The following is a 25,453-nucleotide window of genomic DNA, read 5'->3' as shown; positions in this document are numbered from 1 at the left end:
CAAAGGCGAGGAGAAGAGGGGGGCATTCATTGCGTGTATGCCTGGGGGCTGACTTACAAAGTTGAAGGAGACAGTAAGATGTGGAAATCCTGTTCATTATAACCTACCAACATTATTAGAACTTGAACTCCATACATACCCCCTCTACAAGGGATTTATTTGGAAAACTACCTAATAAGTGGCATATTTTAATTGGAGCTACATATTAGATTGGTGAGATCCCACTGCTAGCTCATCCTATCCAACTTTCTAGCTTTTTGTGTGTGTGTGTGGTCCCAGGAATATTCATATGTGTGAAGTCTTCCGGTATTGATCTTTGTCCCAGATAAGTGGAATTTGTTCTCATTTTACAGGTGAGTGCACTGAAAAGAATCTTAAAGGAATTCAAAGCGGCTTGCTTAAAGTTCCATCTGACATCTGTAGGCACAGAACTTCCCGAGTGCTGAAGCCTTTTTCTCAGCACTTACCACAAGACAGCATCCTCCTGCTCTTTCCCTCTACTTGTTTTACTCCCCCAAATTCACATGTTTCCATCATGCGATCTCTCCTCTTTCCCCACCGCTCCGGACTCACGATATATATGAAACCAGTGTATTTCACTTCATACCCAAAAAGCTACTAGAGGACTCATTTCTTGACTTTTTTGGAAGAGAAAAGCAGTTTTTAAAAAAGATTATTTGTACTGGAGAGAAGTTGTGGAAACAGGCTGAACAGATACTTTAAAAAAAAAATCTCAGGGTGTGAGGGAATGATTCGTTCTGTGTCAGGCAGATAGAGCAGTCTGAAGACAAATCGTAGAAACCACGTTTTATGCATTTCCGAAAGATCTGGGGGGGTGAGAGTACTTTGTCTCCGTGTAGGGGAGCTGGGTTGATGGAATTTCTAGGATATCTGCTCTTGGTTTATTCTCCCCACTGACAGCAGATATGGGACTAACGTAAACTATTGGGTCACGTAAAACTCAGATACCCTGTAGCTGGCAAGGAGTGTGGTTCTGCCTTGGCACGTTTTTATGTGGTTGGGATAGTTTGAAGATCCTGGGGCTTGCTGGTCAGGCCATTGAGCACGTGGGGGTGAATTTCAAACAGGCATAAGGAGGCCTTTTCCTCATTGTTTGTCTCCCATTTCTGAGCTTTTCTTCTGTTACGGAGCAGCAAGGAGATCTCACTGCCTAGCTTAGCTTGGGTTTTCTTTAGAAAGCAGAGCCAACAAGAAGAGCTTATGTGAAGGTAGTTTATTTCATGAAGTATCCTAAGGGATAGGAGTGTGTGTGTGTGTGTGTGTGTGTGTGTGTGTGTGTGTAGGGAGGGTTGGGAATAGTGAGACAGGGAGAGAGGAAAGCCAAGGCAAGGGTACATATTAAGATGTACTGTGGGCACTGGGGCACTGTGGGCACTGTGGGCAACTGGGGCTCAGTCCCACTGGGAATCCTCTGAGGAGCCATGTAAAATGCACCCCAGAATTATTCACCCGAGGGACAGAAGACAGGAGCGTTTGTCTACTACCTCCCCTGCTCCATAGGTCAAGGGTTGTCCCATGAGATTAACTTCCTCACCCTTCCACGTTTCTGCATGTGTGAGTGCCAATGTGTTTTGCGCCACCACTGTGGCAGAGACGCCCTGGGCAGAACAGGAGTGATGCTGGGTGCAGCTGAGGCAAGGTCGCTGCTGGGCGCACCTGGGTGCAGCTGGTTGCCATGGCAATGGCTGGAGTCAAAGGTGGGCTGAGAGGATCTGAGCTGGAACACGAAGGTACCTGACAGTCCATGCCTCAGTGGAGGTGTGGCCCCGGGCATCTCGGGATGGCCTTGAGATTCAGGGCAAAGCACAGTTCTTAGGTGGTAGGCCCTCCACAAGACTGTGTTGACTTCTATCTGTTTCACTGACTTTTTTTCTGAAGTTCTTCTGCGGTAGGACTATAGGATGCTGCATTTTCTCCCCATTGGTTTTAGACACAGGGCTTTAGCTGGTCACTTCCTACATTGCCTGGTGTATGAGTCAGGGTCCCAGGGGCACACTCAAGAGGGCGACCCAAGAGAAGAGCATAATCACAGAGGTCTGGGTACAGTTCAGGGAAACCAGGACCAGCAGGAAGTCCTACCACCTTTAGGCTGCAGGAGCAAAGAGGAGGGAGCAGGTGCCAAGCCCTGGGAGCTGTAGCTGTAGCTATAGTAGAGGCTGCATGAGGGAAGCCATGGCCTGGAGACCAGTGGGAAAGGAGCTGGGAAAAGAAATACCTTGATTTCACTCTCCTCTTGGCCTCTGATCTCCTGCTGGTGCCCCCCCATTGGCTGACCCCAACTAGAAGCCAGAGGACAGGGAGCCCAAGATGAGGACCATTGGGCTTCCCTGGTGGCACAGTGGTTTAGAGTCCGCCTGCCAATGAAGGGGACACGGGTTCATGCCCCGGTCCGGGAAGATCCCACATGTCGCGGAGCGGCTGGGCCCGTGAGCCGTGGCTGCTGAGCCTGCGCGTCCGGAGCCTGTGCTCTGCAACGGGAGAGGCCACAACAGTGAGAGGCCCGCGTACCGCAAAAAAACAAAAAAAAAAGATAAGGACGATGTGGGTCAGCCTTTCTGGGCACAGAGCAGAGTGTAGAAGGGTAGAGACTGGATCTGGAGGGACAAATGGAAGATATCCAGGGAGGCTGGTGCACGCTGTATGTTGGCAGTTTATGGTCCAGTGCTATCTTATCGTTTTTTGGGGTGCTTTTCATACCTACTTAAAGGTGGCTTGCTTTAGCACAGGTAAGGAATCTTTAGCCCTGAGAAATGACTGGCTTAGTATCGATCTAACTTGGGAGGATGTGGCTCAGAGTGTGGCTAGACAGATCACTGTGGGATTTTAATACATTCAAAGTTCCTTAGAAAATATTTTTTAACAATGAGATTAGAGAGACATTTATTTACTGTGTAAAAATCATGTTGGCCCATAAACAAGGTAGAGAAGGGGAAAGATGAGATTCAAAAGCAAGTTCATGGTTTGCAGTGTTGATAAAGGAACTTTTCCTTCTCCTAATTTCCTTTGTCGCTATTTTAATGCAGTTTTTGCAATAAATTAAAAATAAAGAGAAACCACTAGTTACTAGATGAGCTTGTTTGGACTTCTGGACAACCATGCTGGTTTTTCCAAGTATCTTGGATAAGGAAGGCTTTCAACATGAATATTTCTTGCTCGAGTCTTGGAAACTTAAACTAGAATCCATGTGAGGTTCATTTAACAGAGCCCTCTAGGTTTTTAAGCATTTTTTTCCCATAATTACTTCTGTTTTCTTTATAAGCAGTTTTATGGGGAGTGGAGGGGAGGTATTTTCCTTTACCCCTTCAGGTGGCTTTGTGCCCAGTTCTCAGGTCACTGTGGATGCACAGAGTGAGAGGCAGGCTCTTACACAACTTTAGTTCAGTAGGATATCCAATGTTCTGCGGCCTGTCCTTTCTTTGGGGAGGCACAGGGACAAGAGTTACGTGTTGTGGGGAGCCAGGGCTGTTTCAGTCCACTGCAAAGAGCAGGACCTTTCCCATCTCACCTCTTCCCTGCTGGGGTGGCTGCCACACTCAGCAGTCAAAGCTGGGTGTCACTAACATTTATCAGCGCACGCAGCCCAAACGCCGGACCGTGTTTCTAGGACATGACCCTGAGAAGTGGGGATGGGTGGCTTTAATACGTCTCCTTCTAACCACAACTGCAAACCTGACTCCAACATCTTTGGACTGTCATGAGAACTGGCCCTGAGAAAAATGCTCTGGTTGAAAGGCATTGTTTCTGATCTCATAGACTATGACCCGTTGACAAGTGATCTGAGCTGAACTGGCTCAGTGGCCTGGCTTCCAGATGTGAACTCGTAGTTTGGTTTTCCAGCCCTCTCATCTCCATCTGCCCAATAAGGATACTTGAAGCTTTTTTTTTTTTAAATAAATAAATTTCTTTATTTCTTTTTTATTTTTGGCTGTGTTGGGTCTTCGTTGCTGTGAGGGGGCTTTCTCTAGTTGAGTGAGCAGGGGCTACTTCGTTTCTCTGCGTGGGCTTCTCATTGTGGTGACTTCTCTTGTTACGGAGCACGGGCTCTAGGTGCACAGGCTTTCTCTAGTTGTGGTGAGCGGGGGCTACTCTTCGTTGCTCTGTGAGGCTTCTCATTGCGGTGGCTTCTCTTGTTGCGGAGCACGGGCTCTAGGTGCACAGGCTTCAGTTGTTGTGCCTTGCAGGCTCAGTAGTTGTGGCGCACAGGCTTAGTTGCTCTGCGGCATGTGGGATTTGCCTGGACCAGGGCTTGAACCTGTGTCCCCTGCATTGGCAGGTGGATTCTTAATCACTGTGCCACCATGGAAGTCCAACACTTTGTTTTTAAGGGGAAATAAGTAGCTGGCTGGTTCCTGGCATGTATCTGATATCATCAGGTGGGGACTGCATCTGAAGAGAATTTTGTTTGTATGAAATAGAGATGCCTACTCTTCTATCTAAACTGTGACAAGACAGTTTTCTGTCTTAGCTCAGTGTCAGGAACCAGTAGAGGCTTAAGGCAGAATTTACCTGCAGTTGATTATGGCCTCTGGATTTATAGCAACATTAAAAAGACTCCCTGGTAAAGTTTCTTTGCCTAAGCATGGCTGCTCAATATTCTCATCCTGAGTAAGACATTTAATGTTGAGTTGTCTGAAATGTCTTGAAGTTCAGCTGTGCATTTGAGATGGAGTCCAGTTAGACAAGGCATGGGCCTATGTCCTGTAGGAGGAGAGTGACGTGGAGTAGAATTGAAGGCCTGGGCTCTGTAGACATGCCCACAGACTGATTTGCTTCAGTGCCAGCTTTCCTGCCTTTGGAAAACTGGAGTTGTGTTTGTGCGTACAGTCTTCAAGCAACAGGCCACGTGTCGTAGTGGAGATCTTGGTAGCTTTGGAGTTGGATGGCCTGGGTTCAAAGTTTTACCTGTAAATAGTCCCGGGGACTAACAGCAAGATAATGGACTTTTATGTGCCTTCTTTTGCTAATTTCCGAAACAGAATACTAATTGCTTACCTTGTGGGATTCTTGTGATACTTGAATGAAACAGCACGTCTAATTATTTTATACTAAGTTTGCCTTTATTTAAATTATTGTATACTAGGTCTTTTCCTGCCTGACTCTTATCTCACTTCCCAAAACCTCAAATACAAAAAATGGGAAATATGGGAGAGAAGGTGCTAAACCCCAGAGAGAGCGTGTCTGAGGCTGGTGGTCAGGAAAGGTACATAACTCAGCATCCCGATTGGGAGGGGCTGCACGGTATCAGCCATGTCTGCAAAGCATCCTTTAACAAGCACAGGCAGAGCTCCAGGCTGTTTCAAGGAGCTCCTGAAGCCCACACATCAGAGGTGGGAGTCCAATTTCCCCAGGGCTGCCATCCACTCTCCAAGGCAGAGTCACCGGACAAGTGATTCCCAGACCCGGCCTTTTCTCAGGCCCTGAGTCTCTGACCGAGAACTCCCTCGGGCTCTGCTTTGTAACTGTAGCCAGGCCCCACGCGAGACCAAGTGCAAGTGCAAGGACAAGACAAAAACATTGAGTTGTTTCAAAATCGGAGACAAATGTAAACTAATATAAAAATAATAGCACTCCCTTGACCCTGTATCTTTGAGGTTTTCAGGGCCTCAGAGCTCTCTAATGGATTGCTTCATGGTCTAATCTGCCTTGTGTTTCTCTGAATTTAGTGATGCTGGGAGAGCAGGGCACAGGACTCTAGGAACTGAAACAAAGAACAGAAAAACAAGGAATGCTTGGCAACAGTAAATTTTTAAAATATTTTTTGTTCTCTTCTCAGAATATATCACATCATACTCTTGAAAAACAATTCATACAGAAAGGTTTTTCAAAGAAATTAGTATGTGTGTGTATGTACAAAATATCTATGCATCTGTAAATTATTTATATTTACCACTGATAGACTTTGCTTATCACATTAGAATAATAAGGAAAATACTAGTTTAAAAAAAAGCAGATTTAAGTGCTCTCCTCCTCACTCTCTCTCCCTCCCTCTTTCTTTGAAGATTTCTAAAATACATCTGCAAGATAACATTTGGGGATGGTAAAAAAAAAAAAATCATGCTTTCATTGTTGATACTTAACAATTTGGAAATGAGATATTTATTTGTTGTAACTTTAAAATTCAATTCATTGTGTTTATCAAGCAACTACTAAGTGCCTAGTAAAAATCGGTACACAACTCAGTTCTTATTCCTAAGGAGTGTAGGGTCATCATGTCAGAGGTAGTTGGAGGAACTGGACCCGCAGTAACTGGAGACAGCAGGAGAAGGTGGTCAGAGAAGCGTTATGATAACATGAATGCGTGTGTGCAAATGCTAAAAACTTTCGAGGTGGTCAGGAGAAAATGAACCAGTGATGCCTGGAAGACCAGAAATGTCAGAGGTAGAGTTGGAGATGGAACGTATGGGGCTTTTGAGAGATTTTCTTCTCCTTACAATTAGGCCTTGTAAGCAACTGTAAATAAAGCCGTTGTTTGTGTCCACACAGAGCTTGGCGCACACGGAGGCCAAAGATTGGAGCAAGTGATATATGCCACATTTCCTTCCTCCCCTGAGTGGAGGATGGAAAGCCCTTCTCACTTTGCTCCAGGAGACAACAGACGTAACTGATTTTCAGTGAACGCATTGTCCAGCTGCCAGAAACAATGGCCGGATCTTAGCCTTGGCCATCTTCGGAGATGCGGCCCTGGAAGTGCAACGGCTCCAGGTTTTGCTTATTCTCTCCGGATGCCCGGAGTGGGGCTTTTGCACGTCGTGGTCTGTGCCTGATTTCGGCGGGTTGCACAGTATTAGTTCTGATGCTCTGTTTTAATTTGAGGCCCCTGGGATCCTTCCTGTCTTCCCGTTTAAATGTCACCACTCAGGGAGGTCTGTCTGGATTGCCTCTATTATTCTTTGGCCCAGCATCCTGTTTATTTCGTCTGAGACACTTTTCACAAACTAATTATTTTGCTTGTTAGTTTTGATGAAGAGAGCATTCCCTGTATCATAAGACAGCGTTATGTGCCAGTAGTGTTGGAGAAAGAAAGGTTAAAGCCTCAGGAGGTTTTCAGCTCTCCTTTCGAATAGCTCTGGAAGTTTACTTATGACCATATGCTGTCTCTCCTTCCCTTGCTGAGAATCACAGAGTTTCCTCTTTTCCACCTGAGTGTCACGACTCCATGGCCTTCGAGGCAGCCAGGCAGCGGGAGCGGTGGGTCCAGTCTCTGGGCGGTGAACATACTTGTCCCATCTGTGCGACGTACTTCTTATCAATGACAAAAACGTGTTTCAAGTTCCAAGTCTGTGGTCTCTTTACTGCCTCATATAGCTGGTCTTTTCGTGTCTGTCTCCCCTTCTGGATTATTCACACCGAGAGGAGAGGGCCCAGGTCTGTCTCGTTGCTTGTTATATTCCTAGGTTGTAGCATAGTGTGGGTCTGACCCATGTGTACTGGGTTCTCGGTCAAGGGAGATCATTGCTTCTTCCCTTCCCTCTAGCCACATTTTACCTCCGAAGCGCTTCCATCTCCCAACAGCTGTGTAGCCCACCTGAGCCACCCGAATTTTCAGGGTGAAGAGAAGCGTAGAAAAACTGCTTCTAGTTCTTCCTCTAATTGGTTTCAAGCTCTCTTCTGGGGAGTTTGGGGAAGGAGTGAGAAATACAGAGAGTCCCAAGACATTCCCCCTGAGCCCCCAACCCCCCATTCCAACCTTCCTGTGCAGGCTGGTGGTAGTTTGTTTCTCCCTGGACCCTCCTTTCCTCTCGCCCTCTCTCAGGCCGGCTCCCTATGTGGGCTGTTCTTCTTGTTCTTGGATGCTTGGATCGCTCTTTATCTACTCGCCATCTGTGTAAGGGGATCCTGCCAAGATGATCAGATGTGAACTCAGCACCAGAAACATTTTAATTAATTTATGGTGATAAAATGTGAAAAGAAAACCATTGAGGAAAGCCTGGGCCAAAGAAAATTAAACATAAGAGGAAACAAAGAAACCAGAGCCATGTGGCCTTGGAAGGAAGGGCCCGGTTGGCAAAGGAGCCAGCAAACACTTTCTTTCTCTTGCCCTCTTCGCTTTTTTAATAACACCCAGGTGGAAAAGCCACAGAGGGCCCAGGGACTCGAGGGGGTACGGGAGGAAACTGAGTAGCCTGCTATTGGCCTAGACTTCTTGATCAGGGCAATTGACCACGGGTATGTAGAACACACAGTGCAAGGCTGCAGGATTGCAGGCCCCCACGGTAGCAGGGATGGCCAATTTTTTCAGGTAAGCAGAAGACGGAAGTTTCTTAAGCTGCAGCTCTGAAACACTTCAGTGGATATAAATAGTGGTTCTCAGGGGATGGGGATGGAGTGATAAGATAGATGTTTAAGGTACAAACTTGCAACGAGTAGTAAAGAAGCCACAGAGGTCAATTGCACAGTATAATGAATATAGACAATATTGTGCTATAATTATGTAACGTAATAAGTATCGCTAAAATGGCAATCATGCTACAATACATAAATGTATCTAAGTAAAAAAAAAAACCCTTCAGTGGATGTTTAAAGAAGTCTGTATTTAAAGTAAGTATGGCTTCACTGCAGCCTAGCAAACAGTATCTGGGTAGGGTAATGCCTATATTGGGAAAATCCTAAAGAAAACCAGTATTAGCTAGCTTTACCCCTCCTAAGACAAAAACAGACCAGCAGTACCTATGTGTAGGCTGCCGGGTCATTTGAGGGATTTGTCAGGTTGGTTTGATTTAGTATTTCTTCCTTTTTCCTCTTTTTTATGTGAAGCACCTACTGAGTGCTGAGTAAAGACAAATTTCCCAATCACTCCTTCTAACTGAACTTTAGATGAAGATAAGAGAAAAAGGGAAAACACTTGTGAACTAGCACGTAGGAATTCTAGCCAAATAAGAAATTACTTTGTTTCTAATTTATGCAGATATTGTATCTTTATAGATTTGATGGTCTCAATCCAACTGGTGTAATTCAAGGAAAAAAACAGACTCAAAAGCAAGTGGGAGAAAAATGGAGCAGTGAAGGGGAAAGATGGGGACTCATTAATTGCAGACAGGGAAAGAAGTTAGACTTCTCAGGGATTTAGAGGACTAGAGAGAACGTATGGCCTGATTGTCCTAATTAGGAGGGAACTGTATAAAATTGAATAAATAAATTCATGTTGAACTTAGTAAGGGATTATTTATACAGCTGATTTAACAGAATAATAGAATTTTAGAGTTGTGACGTCATACTATGGGTCCAAATCAGAACTACCTAGAGAGGTTTTTTTTTTTTCCCTTTAAAAGAAAACCAGCATTTATGGGGTGGGGCCTTGGCATGGGCATTTTGAGAGCGTCTGATGTGTAAGAGAGAGAGTTTGTTAAGAGAGTCTGATGTGGATTCCCATGAATTTATCCTTCCATTCATTCCACATGTATTGAGTACCTGTTATTGGCCGGACACTATGGTTGGTGCTGGGAACACTATGGTCAGGAGAAAAGGACATGGCCCCCGCTCTCACGGAGGTGTGGTCTGTGGGCAATGCATGACTCTTTCATTTTCAGTTAAAGACACTGTTATTCTGAAAGCTTAAGTGACCTTCCCTGGATAACCAAATTAGGTGGTAGTAAACTGGAATGGAACTATACCCAGATCTCCCAATTCTTATTTCCATGTTCTTTCCAGTAACTACCCTTGTTGATTTCTTGATGATCTTTTATTTAGGCTAATATTAAAATGTTTGAGGTTCCAGTTGTACTCGAAAAGCAGCTAGGTTTGGATCTTGTTTGCTATCCTTCCCCTACCATGTGTTAGCTTTATGACACTGGGCACGTGTGTAACCTATAACAACCTCCAATAGAACAGAACTTAGAATAGAACCATGCCTACCACACTGGCGGAGGGAGTGGGTGGGACTATTGAGGAGACAGCATAAGCGGGAACACCTGTCCAGAAGCTGGGACTTTGGGAGAACTCGCCATTTACTACAAGTTCTGGCCAGTTCTTTGCAGGAAGTCCCAAACCTTACTGGGTATCGCTGGGGGCGGGGTGCATGGGGAGTTAGCCTGAGTACTGGCAGAGTGACCAAGTCTACCTCACTCTTTGGAAGATGCCAAGTCAGTGTTGGGCACGTTGGCATCAGGTGAATCCTGCCATCCAAGCAGCGGTGGTGCACTTAGGATGCCAGTGGTTGGTCTCTGGGGCTTATGACAAGGCACTGGCAGCCTTTCCAGAGCAAGCCAGAAATTCACTGGCACAAGAAGAGTCTGAACTGTGAAGGCGCAGGCAGCCCTGGAGACAGAGCCAGGAGTGCAGTGGCAGTGATTACAGAAACTCCCACTGAATGCTTCTTGGTTTCCTGTGCAGACCCGTCAGCCTGCCCCAGGGCATGTTGTGGTTACTTCCCAGGCTGCCTGCTACTGACCAGCTCAACAACCTTGGCCACGGCCTGAATATTGAGTGACTTTCCCTGTCAGGATAGAAGTCACCACCCAAACTTGCTCCAGGTATCAGCACCAAATCTTGGGACCAACTTAGAAGGGAAGAGATGAGAAGAAACTGGTTGGATCAAGGTGGAGCCATCTGTACCGCCAGCAGCAAGAATCTGATTTAAAATGCAGCTCTCCGCAAGAGGGAGGAGACACGGGAACATATGTCTATGTACAACTGATTCACTTTGTTATAGAGCAGAAACTAATACACCACTGTAAAGCAATTTTACTCCAATAAAGGTGTTAAAAAAATAAAATAAAATGTAGCTCTCAAAGCTTTTTCAGATCTTTATTATTTAAGAGAACATATCACCTCTCCTAGGTATATGGACAAGAGAAATCATATACATGTTGACCAGAAGACACATAAAAGAATGTCTATGGCTACATTATATGTAATGCTGGACACGACTCAAATGCTCATCAACAGTAAGAAGAATAAAGTCATGGTGGTATAATATAATCACACAACGGAATGTATAGCAATGAGGATGAACAAACCATAAATACATGAAACAACAAGATTGACTCTCACAAACAGAATATTAGCACAGGAAGCCAGATGTAAAAAAGTACACTGATTCTACTTATATGATGTTTAAAACAGGCAAAACTTACTTATGATGTTAGAAGTCAGGACAGTGGCTACTTTTGTTGAAGGGTAGTGACTGGTGGGACATGCAAAGTAAGTTTCTGGGGTGTGGGTGATGTGCTGTTTCTTGATCTGCGTGTTGGTTGCATGGGATTATTGAGTTTGTGAAAGTTCATTGAGTTGCATACTTAGGATTTGTGCCCTTTGTATCTGTACATTGAGCTTCAGTGAAAAGTTTACAAAAAAAGAGGAGCATGTTAATATTTCTGCACCATGATGGTCATAGATTGCTGCCTGGACTGGAAGTCTGCATTGTGGTTTTTCCACCAGTAAAATAATAAAGTAAAACTCGGCAGTTTCTTCTGTCTGGGAGAGAGTAGGCACTCAATACAGTTGTTGAATAAATGAAGAATGGGGCATAGTTTTCCTGTGGGACAGGTAAGCTATTAGGTAAGAGTGCCAGGGAATTTAAAAAGCCCCCCTAGGGAAATTCTGTTATCACAGATTTTTCTTATCTAAACCATGGTGTCAGACCTTGAGGAGGGGAGCCTCACACCTGTGCATGCCATCTGGCTTAAATGCGCATGTGCAAGCTTCGGGTCCTCCTTGCTGCTGTGGAGAGCAGCCCAGATTCGGGATGATGTGGAACCTCCCCGTAAGGAGCATTTCCTCTATTCCACAGCCCGTGGAGCCCTTCCTTAGGCCCAGAGATGTTTGACCTAGGGGCATGGCTTGTGGCAAGGCAGGAAATACCTCTTTTTTTTTTTTTTTTTTTTTGCAGTACGCGGGCCTCTCACTGTTGTGGCCTCTCCGGTTGCGGAGCACAGGCTCCGGACGCACAGGCTCAGCGGCCATGGCTCACGGGCCCAGCCGCTCCGCGGCACCTGGGATCTTTCCGGACCGGGGCACGAACCCGCGTCCCCTGCATTGGCAGGCGGACTCTCAACCACTGCGCCACCAGGGAAGCCCAATACCTCATCTTGTTGGGGAACAAGAAAGGGAAATTAGAAGGCACCGTTAACCAGTACAGGCTGACTGAGTCCAGGTCTGCCAAACATCTTCCAGGAAGTGTGATGGGGCAGGGACACAGACCTGCAAACAGGGGCAGATCTGTGGTGGTAGCAATTCAAGTCGTCCTAACTCCAGCCCAGGTGGAATCTCTTTCAGTCCCACGCACCTTCTAGTCAAACTTGTTAGGAGGGCAAAAGTGTCAAGGGTTGGAGAGCTGGTTTAAGCCACATAAAAGGCCTGTTGAAGTCATTTTCCATTAGAAGATTGCAAGTGGTGAACATGAAATGTGCATTCACACAGAGACTCTGTCCTATCCGTAAAGCCTGGATTTTGCTCCCTCTTTTGAAGGCTCAAAAAACATCATATTATGCAACTCAAATCCAACAAACAGCACAATATCAAGAAACCTTTGAAACCGGGTGACTCCTTTGTCTCTAAAGGTAGCTGTGCTTCCCTTGGCCCTGGTGAGACGGACCAAGAAGTCTTGGTTTTCAGAGCACAACCCCAGAACTGGGTTCTTAACGGCTGTGTTGAGTGCGGGGAGCTACGTGCTGATGAACTGTGAGCTGGGCTCTCTTGGAGATTTGCTTTTTCCTGATGATGAAGTCGCTTAATCAGCTTGTGTAACAGGAGTATGTCTGTGTTTTGCTCAAATGTCAGATAATGATGACATTTGCACAGAGACGAAGTCAAAGGGGGCATCCTGCCTTCCAAGGGCAGAGTCCGGTTCACAGGGTCTCGTGAAGCCCGTCCGGAGGCCCAGACACCCCAGCTCTGATGCTCGGATCTCACTTTCAGCCCTGGGTGTTATCCTCGGAGGACAGCCGTCTTTAGGGTAGGTGCGGTGGTGACCTCTTCCTTTGCATTGCTGGGGACTGAGGGCAGAGGGGTGGATGCAGGGCTGGGTGCGGGAGGAGAATGGAGAAGAGTTGGGGGGCGTAGTCTTTGGAACCACTAGCGTAGGCTGAGAGGCTCTAGGCGTTGAAAGACAAAGCAACAAACCTATCATTAGCACTAAGCCCTGGGTGTGTTCTTCCCCCTCTGCTTCTAACACTACCTCCGAGAGATCCATTTTTGGAGTGACAAAAAGGTTTCCCTTTTATTCATTTGAGAGAGAGAATGAGGAAAATTGATTGTAAAGATCCCTGCAAATCTGGCTACGTCAACTTGGGAAGGTCTGTGGTCATGTCCCCCGCAGGCCTCAGTTTTCTTCTCTGCTGTAAAGCAAGAGTATTGGGCTCTCCCTTCTCTCAGGTCCCTTTCAGCCTGAAAGTTCTGCATTCCAAAGTTTCTTCCAAACAGCTTCCCTGGGAGGTGCTATCACCAGAGGCTTCAGTTAAAATCCAAAAGTGTCTCCTATGAAGGATAACGTTGTAAGCCGCATTTACACAAATACCTCAGCTCAAATGTGTTTGCCAAATATACTCGATACTGTGAGGATCCAGGACACAGGCTTGGTTCATTTATGTTGGAGGAGAAGAGAGGAACATTCTGCAGAAAGGGGAGCTGACCAACAAGCTCAGGGTTGGGTGATGTTCCATGGCAGGCACTCTGCCCACCATCGTACGTGAAAGGTTATTTGAGGCAAATGGCGAGATTTCTTTATAACCCTTATAACTGGCATCAGGAATCTGAAATCCTTCATGACGTATAGCTGGAAAGAGAAGGCACCCAGCCTTTGAGATGGACCCCAATGATGCCCTTCCTTGTATTCACACCCATGTGTTGTCTCCACCCCTTGGGTGTGGGCTGGACCTGGAATCTTATACCTAATTCATTGTAAGGGTACTGGGGGGGGGAGGGTCTATTGCATATTTGTCATCAATATACACATATACTGAATACTTCTAATTTTACCAGTGAGAACCAATTTCTAACAGTCGTTATCCTTGTAAACAAGCCACTATATTCATTTAAAAAAGCAACGAGGGCCTGCTTCTGACATTGAGCATATTAATTTGCAAGCCTTGAGTTTGACTGAGATATGGATTTGAAGCATTTGTAGTAGCTGCCTCTGGATTATGGGTTTCCTGCTGAAGGTCTGTGCATACTTGAGTTAAATGTTTTCTGAGCTTGGGCAGCTCAACCCCAGACTTATAGCTTAAACTGAGGTACACACTCAATGTCCCTTTGCACAGGCTGAAGGATCTTAGAGCAAATTAGAGACAAGTGATAAATAAGGGTAGGTTTGCAGAAGGGTTTTAATTTCTTGTTCATATTGATGGCCTAACCTTTCGTCTCCTGTTTTTCTTTCCATTTACTTCTTGCTTTCTCATTCTTCATTTAGTACCCTGGGGTCTTTCTGACACGTGATGGGAATAAAAGAGATGTTCTTTAGCCAAAGGTTACAGTTTCGTACTACTCCAAGCAGGGTTCAGAAGAAGAGGTGCAGAATAGAGGGAGGGTTTGAGGTGGACGAATTGCTCTGGCTGTCTTTGGATTGCCAAGGAGTCTGAGTCCCTGGCTGTCAGAGGTTGCGCAGGTGTAAGTCATGGCTCAGACTGGGTGGGTGTCCCAAGGCTCCATCTGCACTGGACATCTGGTCACTGGGCCCCTGCTTTTGTGAAGATACATTCAGACTGGGCTGCCTGAGCACATCAAGAATGGCCAGACACTGTGGGGCCGGGCTGCCCAGGCTCAATGTTGTAAGGAAGTATAGCTCAGAACAAAGGACAGTGTTGGGACCTACATTCTAAACACTGTCCTTTTAGGTGCTCTGCCCAGCACCTTTGGCGACGAATCAGCCCATTTTACACTGAAGATCTATAGGCTTCAGGGTCCTTGGAGGGCAGCTGGGTGACCTAAGGCAGTAAGCTTCATTACTAGATAGAATTTTGGGATTCCAGGCCCCAGGGAACACGTACTCTTATCAAAATACTCCTAAACTGGTAAACAATGGGAATCTTAGATAAAGATTTTTATTTGCCAAAAAAAAAAAACTGATCATAAAGCTGCTTCCTGTTGTCAGAAAGGTTTCTCTTTCCTGTTTTGAAAGAAGCAACTGGTGATAGGCAGTGGGCTTCTACCCGCCTCCTCTCAGGAATCCATCCACCTTAGAGGATCACATGGGCTTCAGCCACCGGTTAGCGTTCTACCTTTGCTGGTGGTGACTGATTCCCTTTCCTCCTGCAGACGAGAGTTTTCAAAGTAACCCTGAGTTGGCTGAGGAATTGCCTTCCAGCCCGTGTACACATCGGTTTGGTGGCTATGGCTGGCACAAGTGCAGTGCAGCGGCTCACACGCTTCCTGAGAGCGCCGGCACCCATTAGACATGATTTGTGTGATAAGCGGAAATGGCATCGCCCTGTGGGAGCCCCCAGCCTCTGCGTCCCTCAGCTGGTTGGGACTGCTTGGACTGGGCCGGTGGAAAGACCTGCCCCTTCCTGGCTCGTCTCCTCGGGGCTGAGTTTGCGCTGACCAAGCTCCGATTGTGTTTTGCTTTCTAGCCTGCCTGGGTGGGTGAGAAAGGAGCAGGTTTCTTTTGGGTGGGGAGGAACATTCCTTTCTTCCTGTGGGGAAGGTGGTATTTATGTTTCTCAGAAAAGAGGTTCCTGGAGAATAACATATTGCTATACGCTTTGGATGTTTGGGATAAAAAGAGAACAATTGAAGCCATCTATCTCTCTTCTGAAGTGCTGTCAGAAGGGTCAAGAGGGAGTACAACCTAGGAGAGCCCTTCTTCAGATTTAGTGTGTGAGGAAAGCAGTGGTGCTGAACTCTGCTTAAAATCACCTTGGAGCTTTTCTTAAAAAAAAACAAAACGAAAAACACCAATGCTGAATTCCACCCCAGGCTGATTAAGTCTGACTCTCTGGGCTGTGAGGTTTGAGTCTTGGTATGTTTTAAAAGCTCCCCAGGTGATTTTTATGTGTGGCCAATGTTGAGAGCCACGGCAGTAGAGTATTGTATAGCTTATATTTAGAGTGTGAGGGAGTTGGAATCTTGATTACCTGAGATTAATGGAAAAAAGAGAAAATACCTTCTTTGAATCAGGCATTGTGCTGGGCACTTGCCTTATATTATCCCGTAGTCTCCACAACGACACCGCAAGGTAGGTGATGTGTCACTCTCTCCGTCTTACAGGAAAGGAACTGAAGCTTAGAAGGGTGAGCCGATTTGTGTAAGTTCACCCAGCTAGGAAGTAGTGGAGCTAGAATTTGTGTAAGATATGTCTGATTCCAGAGCCACTAAGCCATGTGCCCCTGCAGAGGACCTACCTAGGGGCTGATGGAGGGGAGGACCCAGGCCTCAGGGGGATGGTGTGTTTATGGCAATGGTAATGGGACAGTCAATAAAGACAGGTAATTTCAAGATGGTTTCAAGGTTCATTGCTGTGCAGCTTTCATTGGCCCTTCACACATTCCTGCTGCTGTTGTCTCCCCTTTTCCCTTTCATTTAGTCCTGCTTCTTCTGGCTTTCCAGGAGATAAGCTGGGCAGGAACACAGTATGTATCAAAACCGGAATGCATTGTCTTTCTGCCCAAACCTGTTTCTTCCCCCCGTGAGCTGTGTCCTGCAGAGGTTCACCTTCATCCTACCGGACACTTCAGCCTGAGAACTGGGACTTGTCCTCAACCCTTTACACGTCATTATATTCCCCCTTCCCACACATTTGATGATTTCATTACAGGAAAAAGAATGCCGTTCATTTAGAAACAAGTTTACAGTGTAAACTTTTCTGAGTGTGCCTTTTCATACAGTTTTGAGGTTTGTAAGCATGTTAGTTCTACCTATTCAAAAAATGAAATAAAGTCAGCAATGGTGGAAGGTAAAAAAGCATCCTGAAACTGGATGAAAACTGAAGCAAATGAACCCAGCTGTATTTCAAATGAATAACATTACCAAAATAAATGGGGGAAAAAAGAACCAATTGAAGTAATTTATGAACACAGTATATTGGACTAAATACATCCAGTCTTGGCAGGCTGGGGAGATGCAGAGAACAGCAAACAAGTCCTGAACTCTTTCTAGTAGGTTTGTTTTGGGGAGAAGCCCTTCTGAAACTCTTTTAGGTATATGATAGGATTGAGTAATGAGTAAATTAGTTCATATTAGCAGGAACAATAATTAGTTGTCACTGTGGAATAAGAGAGGTACAAATGTGGAATGGGGAAGTCAAGAAAAGAACTCTGTGGGGATGGATTTGAACTTGAGGCATTGGTGTGGACTCAGAATTATGTGTGTGTGTGTTCTCTATGGATACATACATGTATATATCCTAGCTTCGTCCACTGAAAAGGCCAAGAAGTAATGACACCCTAGTAACAATAAGCACACTTAGTACCCACATCTTGGTCCCTAATGCCATTCCCCAATAAAAGGAACCAGGGATCCTTGAAGAAATGGCTGATTCCAAGGCTGAGGCAGGGTAGGTATGGATGAACCTGGTATATTTTATGTCAGAAAGTATGAAAATGCTAAAAAAAAAAACCCAAAACCCAAAACCCAATAGGGTATATCACTAGGACAGAGAAGTCAGTTTGAAGGGATGTCCAGTGGTCAAAGCAGAGATCATCTGAGCACTAATGTTAAAGACAGTAAGTGAATTATAAAGCATTGAAGAAAAAGGAATCCGTGAGTACATACTGATAATAAAGAGATAAATACTAAAAAACAACAACACCAAAAACTATGGAGGAGAAGGGAGGGCTCTTGCCTATAATGGAATGTCAGCTACCTACTGGTAATCACGGAAGGAGTGCTAAAGTTGAAAAGTCATCATTTTTGCCTAATCTAAAAATGTATCCCCTCAAATTGCTTATTAATAGCAAAGTAAAAAAAATAGCCACTATACATAGAATGGAGAAGTTGAAAAAACTTCGACTGGAGATCAAAATTCATATCACAAATTAGGGATGGAAGGACATCCTATGTGGTCCTAGAGTGGATCCTGTACTGGAGGGGGGAAATGCTATAAATGACAGTTTTGGAATAACTGACAAAATTGGAATTAGGGCAGAAGAGTGAAGTATGGAATAAAGGTTAAATTTATTGAAATTGATAGCTATACCGTAGTTATAGGAGAGAATATGTATTTCTATTCTTAGGAAATATATCCTGAGGTGTTCAGGGGTAAATGTCCGTGAGGTATGTAACGTATTCCCAAATGGCTCAGAAAAATAAGTATACACACATACATACACATGTGTACATACTTTTGAAAAGAGCAAAGAGTAAGAAAGCAAATGATAAAGCAAACAGGGCAAAATATTAACAATAGGCAGATCTGGGTAAAGTATGGGTGTACTTTATGCTATGCTTGCAGCTTTAAGTTTGAAATTATTTCAGAAACAATTATTTAAAAATCTAAGTAACGTGAACTCTCTCAAATGTGCTATACTGTATACCAAATTTTAACACTCAGGACACCACCCGTTTACAAACGGGTATTCTCAGCAAATGTAACGCAGTTATTTTTAGTACAATGAGTATGCACTAAGAATATGAAATTTATTTGTTTTATAAGCTGAGATCACACCTAACATTTCATAGCAAAAGGGTTCCCCCTACTAGAAACAGGTTGAAGACCACTGACGGATGGGCTAAAGAGCTGAATTCCTTAGAAAGCATCCGAAGTCCTCATGACTCATCTCTGATTTACTCCCCGCAGCCCCCAGGCTCCCCCATGTCTCTCAGCTTCTTGTACCTTCCCTCCAACCACTCTCACAGTCCCTTCACCCCCTTCCGTTGCATTCCTGTGGGTCACTGTGCACGGTGTTTCCTCTGCACACCCTTCCCCTCTACACTTCCAAGTGGTGAACATGTTCTCCACCATAAAGGCATCTCCTATGAAGCCTCCCCTGAGGTCCCAACTCCAGCCCAGGTAGAGGGGATCGCCCCTGCTTGGAGCCATCTCTGTATCTGTGTGTGCCTGTATTGTAGCAATTACCTCACTGTTCTGTAATTATTTACTTCCTTCTCTATCTTCTTTGAAATACCCCTTGAAAGCGGGGACCAGGTCTAGCTGGGTTTTCCGTAGGTGTGTATAGAGAGGGGATTGCAGTATGGTGGAAATCAGTGGCATGCTGGAGCTGGCTTGCACCTGCTCAGCCAGGCTCAGGACAGCATCTCTTCCCTGCTCCCCATTTGGTGACCTCAGGGTGGTAGCTTGAAGCTGGCCAGGGTGGGAGTATTTACACCATGGAAATGTGCACCCCTTCATAGAACCAGTGGGGAAGGGTCCTTTTCATTCTGGTGCCGAAGTGGTCAAGATGTGAATCTGGAGGTTGCCAGAGTTGTGCTTTCTGGAAAACCCAGTCTGAGAAGATGATGCTGGAGCACAGAGAGAAGCACAGGAGCAAGACGTAAAAACAAAGCACTCGAGAATTTCATCCCTCTACAGGCTAGGTCTACACTTACCCCCTAATTCAGTCAGGTGAGCCAATAAATTCCCACCTTCCTCCACTTTTTCTGTGTTTGAGTTGAGCTAGATCAAGTTGCATTTCTATCATTTGGACCCAACAGAGATCCACTGAATCCTCAATTGTTTTGAGGCGTTTGAGAACAGAAATAGTTGCATGTATTTTTTATTTTTCATGGTACCTAACGCTGTCCTAAGCACATAGAAGATGCTCAGTAAATCCATCAGATCCACTTTATGGAACATCCACAGTGGCCTCAGCACGTGGTCTGGCTAACTGAGTCTGCTTGTATTTGTTATGCCGTGGAACACATCACCTGGTGTGTTTCAATACTTAACTTTCATTTGTATAATATTGCAACAACCAGCCCTTTTTTTTAACATCTTTATTGGAGTATAATTGCTTTACAATGGTGTGTTAGTTTCTGGTTTATAACAAAGTGAATCAGTTATACATATACATATGTTCCCATATCTCCTCCCTCTTGCGTCTCCCTGCCTCCCACCCTCCCTATCCCACCCATCGAGGTTGTCACAAAGCACCGAGCTGGTCTCCCTGTGCTATGCGGCTGCTTCCCACTAGCTATCTATTTTACGAATCGTAGTGTATATATGTCCATGCCACTCTCTCACTTTGTCACAGCTTACCCTTCCCCCTCCCCATATCCTCAAGTCCATTCTCTAGTAGGTCTGTGTCTTTATTCCCATCTTACCCCTAGGTTCTTCATGACCTTTTTTTTTTTTCTTAGATTTCATATATATATGTTATCATAAACCAGCCGTTTTTATCCTACTGATATCCATAGAGAACATAGATTTTGAACCCCAAATCAAGACACATGCATAGACAGGAAGCAGTTTGAAAGACATAGTTTAGAAGCTGAAATTGTGACATTCCTGGGATATTTTGCTTGTTTATGGGGACAGTTAACTCAGAGATAGCCGCATGTATTATATGTTTATTTAAAAATTTGTTCTAAGAATATTTTTAAAGAATTTCACAACACTGTTGGGTTAGATACGCCCAAACAGGAGAGGAAACCAGAGGCACCCAAAACATAGGTGATACCTCTGAATCAGACACCCCCAAAATTGTTCTCTCTTAACACCCACGCCCTAAAAAACGGCATAGTTTAGTTCCAAAGTTCTATTTTAGATTTGGTTTCTCAATGACTTTAAACCTAAAAATAGAAGTGTACCAAGCAGACACCTCATTTTTCAATATAGAATTAAGTTCTGCCTGATAACGGATGGATACTTTCCACATTAATGTAGAATGTGAGCATGCATTGCGAGATAGTGTAATGCACTCCAGGAACCGACGGTGATATATTTAGATGCTGATTAGAAGTAAAACTGATACATCATTCCTTATAATGTACATGAATAGTACCAGTGCATAACAGTGCCTCTTGGGACTGAGGTCATTTATTTTTCCTCCTGGATATATTGTTTAAATCATGTTCTCTCCCTCATGTTATATATTAAATTGTTTAATGTAAGCCATAAGAGAGCAAATGTCACTAAAGGTCTCCTCCCCTTAAAATGTGAAGAATCAAATCTTCTAAAGCAGGTGACCTGTCAGTTTTCATTCCTGAATGTCATTGGTACGAGCAAGTTTTCTTATCAGTTCATTTCACATTTCCAAATCAAATGACTATTAATCTACAACATCTGAGCTGAGAGACTGGGGGCTTCCTGACTTATGCAGGCTGCTTTCTGGGTCCCAAATGTGTGTCCACATGAATGAAAGCTTCTCTGAAGTTACTAGGAAAATCAGTTCATTATTAGAAAGTTTCCTAAGAGGTGAAGACCATTTAAAGTCAAGTTGGTAATAAATACTATGATTATTTTTGGAAAATATCTTTGTGTGCATGTGTGTGTGTGAATAGTGGTGTAAGAGTGAAGCAACAATATATCTTGGAAAATAGGATGGGCCAAAATTAGGCTGTTCTGTTCTGTTATCATAAGTACCTCTTCAGTCTCGAACTACGACGATAATAATCACCATCGTTGAGGTTTACAACGTGTCTGGCATTGTGCAAAAATTTCACATATATCATCTCATTTAATCTGCACCAAAATAAATTCACTGTGGGGTGGTTGTGATTATTCCACATCCAATCCATCAGCAAATTTTTTTTTGTCTCTGCCTTCAGAATATCTTCGGCATCTGTTTCCTAACACCTCTCCTGCCACTGCCTGGTGTAAGCCGTTCTCCTCTCTTGCCTGGATTACTGTAAAAGCCTCCTAATCAGTCTCCCTGCTTCCCTCTGGTCTCTGTGGTATTCGTTAGTGCTGTTCATCCAATTTTCCATCTTGCAGGCACGTGGTAGGATTGTACTTTCCCACTGCCCTTGAAGTTAGATGTGTTCAAACGATTTGCTTTGGCCAACGGAATATGAGTGGAAGTGATGCGTATCACTCCCAGGCTGACATTGCAGAGCCTGTGCGTGAGTCACCGTGCTCCCTTTTCCCTCTGTCGTGGTGATCTGCAGCGATCCAGATAGAGGCTGCTCCATCCTCGGGTCCCAGAATGATAAGAGGTGGAGCAGAACCCCAGCTAACTTACAATGGACCTGAAGTACGAGTGAGAAGTAAACTTTGCTTCTATAAAGCACAAAATTTTTGTGGTTGTTGATTCCCTTCTCGTTTTATAGGTTTCCCAGGGACTTGATTCTTGTGGAAAAGATTATGTCAGATTGCAACAAGAAAAGATGACCTCACCTATCTTGATGGTGGATGGATGCACTTCCCTTATATTCTTGTCTACAAACAGCAGCTGGAACCATCCTTTCAAACATCCATCAGTTCATGCTACTCAGAACTTCTAAAGGCTCCTCATCAAAACAGAATGAGACCCCAAGTGCTCACTTTCAGGTCCTTTATGATCTGGCTACTTCTTTGACCTAATTTCCTGCTACTCTCCCCTCACTCCTTTTCCTTAAGCCACACTTGTCACCTTGCTGTCACCTGACCATTCCTCAAATGTTCCTGCCTCAGGGCCTTTGCCCCTGCACGTTCCTTCTGCCTGGATGGCTTTTACACAGATATTATGAGGCTCCTTCCTCACTTTATTATGGCCTCTGTTCAAACGGTCCCTCCTCAGAGAGGTTTTCTTTGACCTTCTTATCTGAAATAGCAACCCCAAACTCTAACTCCTTACCCTGCTTTATTTTTCATCGTATCACTGACTGACATTGTAGTTTCAACTTCTTTGTCTCTTGTCTGTGTTCTTCCTGAGGGTAGGGATTTTTTGTCCTGTTTTGTCCACTGCTTGAGATTACTGTACGTCACTGGCCCGCTCCAGGCACTCAGTAGATATGTATTGAATAACTGTGAGCCCCATTTTACACATTCTGAGAAGTGAAGTAACTTGGCCAAGGTCACACAAGTAGCTAGTGAGGGAGTTGTGATCAAGCCTTGGCCTCTGACTTCCACGTGCTCAGAACCTGGAATCTTGTCCTCACAGCATCCTGTAAATTCTGTTAGCATGCGTGAGCACTGACCTTTGGGTCATACCAGCCGTTTACTTCTCTGGTTTTCATTCATGAGCCTTGAGGTTAGGATGAATGGTTTTGAAAAGTTGCACACTTCGTTGTGGTTCATTTTTCACGTGGGTTGTAATCAGTTTTCTAATTTCATCCCTACAATATTCTCTCGTGCTAATGGAGAAGACTTGTCTGATAATAAGTAACAAATCATGGGTGATCCCAGAGTCGCTACTTGCAAAATGAAAGGTTTCTGTACTTTTCCTTGAAAATGCAAGTGTCTGCTGTTTTGGAAACCTACCTTGAATACCAAAACGATGCAGCATTTTTTTTTTTTTTTTTTTTTTTCTGGTACGCGGCCCTCTCACTGTTGTGGCCTCTCCCGTTGCGGAGCACAGGCTCCGGACGCGCAGGCTCAGCGGCCATGGCTCACGGACTTAGCCGCTCTGCGGCATGTGGGATCCTCCCGGACCGGGGCACGAACCCGTGTTCCCTACATCGGCAGGCGGACTCTCAGTCACTGCGCCACCAGAAGCCCGCAATGCAGCATTTTGAAGAGCCTTATGTCTCAGACTGAGGCCAGGAGGAGCCCGTGGGCTGGGCTGGGCTGGGCTGATGTGTTTGGTTCCTGGAGTGTAGGGCTGCCACCCACACCCTGCTCAGCCTCAAAGCGCACCTGGAGCCAGGCTTGCCCTGCTCACAAAGTAGACCCAGGGAGATACCACTGAAGCCAGTGGCCGCTGGATAGATTTGTCAATAAATGTTAGATTTGCTCAGATGATCAGCCAATAGCTGCGGTTGAGGTTTTTATGGAATCACAGACTTTTGAAAGAGGAAGTGTCCTATGAAGTTCATCAGACCAGTATTCCCAGAGTGTGGTCCACGGACAGTCTACATTAGATTCCCCAATGGTGAGCTGAAAATGGAATATTCCTGGGTGCCACTTCCACACTACTGAATCAGGGTGGAGCTCAGATCTGCATGCCGAACCAGCTCCCCAGGTGTTCCTCGTGAACACTCAACTTGGGGTCTAGTGCAACCTTCTTATTTTATAGGTTTAGAGAACTTGAGGCCTAGGGATTGGATTCTTGTGGAAATGTTTATGGTAAATTGCAACAAAGGAAGGTGAAAGTAATTTTCAGGGTAAAATAAAAATTTGTCATCATTCATCTCTTTTTTTTGATGAGAATCTCCTTAATAAAAAAATATAGACAGAGGGCTTCCCTGGTGGCACAGTGGTTGAGAGTCCGCCTGCCGATGCAGGGGACACGGGTTCATGCCCCAGTCCGGGAAGATCGCACATGCCGCGGAGCGGCTGGGCCCGTGAGCCGTGGCCACTGAGCCTGCGCGTCCGGAGCCTGTGCTCCGCAACGGGAGAGGCCACAACAGTAAGAGGCCTGCGTACCGCAAAAAAAAAAAAAAAATCTATATCTATATCTATAGATATATATATATAGACAGAAAAACATGGATCCACATAGGAGGCATGAGGCAAATAGAGGTTTTCTCTAATATTCCTTGAAGTTGGTTTTCAGATTCTCTGCACACCCCATTCTAGAGCTGTTGACTCTTGTCTGAAACAACAGCCTCCCATGAATCTGGTTCTTGTGTTTACCAGCAGAACTGAGGCTTCTAGGAGTTAGTCAGCAGCTGGAGAAAGTGAGAGGAAGAGTGAGAGATTAGAGAAGAAAAAGAAAAATGAGTCAACCCCAGCAGATTATACATCAAAATAAATATTGTGAAGAGCTTTCTCAGAGGCCCTCATGCCATTAGGCAAAGGGAATAAATGTAGAGCGCGTTAGAGAACCCCTGTATCTATGGGGACTACCTAATTGTTTTTTTCACTGGTGTGAAATAAGGCTTAGGCCCTATCAATCAGCCCAGGAATGACTAATGATTGGAGAACAGAAGATTCTCTGTAGTTTATCCTTTGTATCAATACATGAAAAAAAAAAAAAACCCTAGAATTTTGTGGTCAACTGTGGCTTTAAATGAACAGATAAGAGCCCAAGTAAATGGAAGCACTCCTCCATTCCTAAGGGAAGTTGGTGAACTGCCCACATAATTTGCTGATAAAGGCCCATCTGTTAAAACAAAGTAGAGTTGCATTGGCAATACATTTCAGCCGGAGACCATAAGTGGTTATTTTTTCTTGACAGTCTTGTTGGCTTCTTTTTTTAAGCCCCAGAAAACTATTTGAGAATGAAATATAGATGATGATATTGGCCTTAAGTTACTGTTACGTTTTCTGCTGGGAGAGAGAAAAACCCGTCGGCCCAAGTCCTCTGGTAAACACCATTGCGTGATAAATTGTTATGAGAATAAAGTCATAAGGAAAACTCAGCTTCGCAAACGACACACGTAGAAAAACAGCAGATGTCTGATGAAGTAAAGAACCGACTTATTGCCAAGACCTTGAAAAACAAAATTAATTTCCTTTCGTCTTTGATAATGGTGAGGTAATGTAGTTAATACGAAGAGCCTGCCACGCTCAAGTAGTTATAAGAGGAGAAATGTTCGCCAG

General features: G+C 44.8%; 1 long non-coding RNA gene across 1 annotated transcript in view; it reads left to right on the top strand.

Moving 5' to 3' along the window:
- The window catches only part of LOC132596772 (uncharacterized), a 217,789-nt gene that overhangs the window by 44,470 nt on the left and 147,866 nt on the right, over window positions 1-25,453 (top strand). The gene's annotated exons all lie outside the window — the stretch shown is intronic.

The sequence above is a fragment of the Globicephala melas genome, chromosome 2, assembly GCF_963455315.2.
Source record: "Globicephala melas chromosome 2, mGloMel1.2, whole genome shotgun sequence".
In the NCBI taxonomy this organism is placed as follows: domain Eukaryota; kingdom Metazoa; phylum Chordata; class Mammalia; order Artiodactyla; family Delphinidae; genus Globicephala; species Globicephala melas.
This window is presented reverse-complemented; position numbering and strand designations above follow the sequence as displayed.